Genomic DNA, 967 nt, shown 5'->3' with positions numbered 1-967 from the left:
CCTCCCCCATAGCCCCTATAGAACTTCCGGTAGTCACTATAGCCCCATTGTAGGTGCCCTCCATGCCCCCCCATGTCCCCTATAGACCCCCATATAGCCGCTATAGGTGCCCCCACATGCCCCCATAGGTCCCCCTGTGGCCCCTGTAAACCCTCCTATGATCCATAGACCCCTGTATGGCTCATATATCCCCTAAGGCTTCTCTATGGCCCCTTATAGACCCCCATATAGCCCCTATAGGTGCCTGTATGCCCCTACAGGGCCGCCTCCACGGCCCCTTTAAACACCTGCGTGCCCCTAGAGGCCTCCCTATGGTAAATACAGCTCCCCTGTAGTCTCTATAGACCTCCGGTGGCCCCTATAGTTCCCTCCTTTGTCCCTGTGGCTCCCTATTGGTCTCCCCAACGGCTCCTATAGGGCTCCTATGGCACCTATAGACTCCATTATAGCCCCCTATAGTCCCCATTAACTCTTGCCTCATTGGCCCCCTCCTGTTGCACCCTATGGCCCCCTATAGGTTCCCCCCGGTCCCTATAGGCTCCCTATGGCTCCTATGGGCCCCATTATGGCCCCTATAGCCCCCCCACCATGGCCCCTACAGCCCCCATTAACCACACTCTGGCCCCACTGGCCCCTTCCTGTTGCCCCCTATAGCCCCCTATATGTCCCCCAATAGGACCCCCTGGCCTCTGTAGGCTCCCTATGGCCCCTATAGTCCCCATTATGGCTCCTATAGACTCCCCTGTGCTCCCTACAGACCCCGTTATCTCCCCACATAGCCCCCATAACTGCAGTCTGGACCCATAGGTCTCTAGTTGCCCCCTATGGCTCCCAATAGGTCCCCATAGGCCCCCTGTGGCACCTATAGGCCCCATTATGGCCCCCAGAGACTCCCTATGGCCTCTACAGACCCCCTATGCACTCTACAGACCCCATTATGGCCTCTACAGACCCCCTATGGCTCCTA

This window comes from Egretta garzetta, unplaced genomic scaffold, assembly GCF_000687185.1.
Source record: "Egretta garzetta isolate BGI_Z169 unplaced genomic scaffold, ASM68718v1 scaffold2169, whole genome shotgun sequence".
In the NCBI taxonomy this organism is placed as follows: domain Eukaryota; kingdom Metazoa; phylum Chordata; class Aves; order Pelecaniformes; family Ardeidae; genus Egretta; species Egretta garzetta.
The sequence above is the reverse complement of the archived record's forward strand: the minus strand, read 5'-3'. Positions refer to the sequence as shown.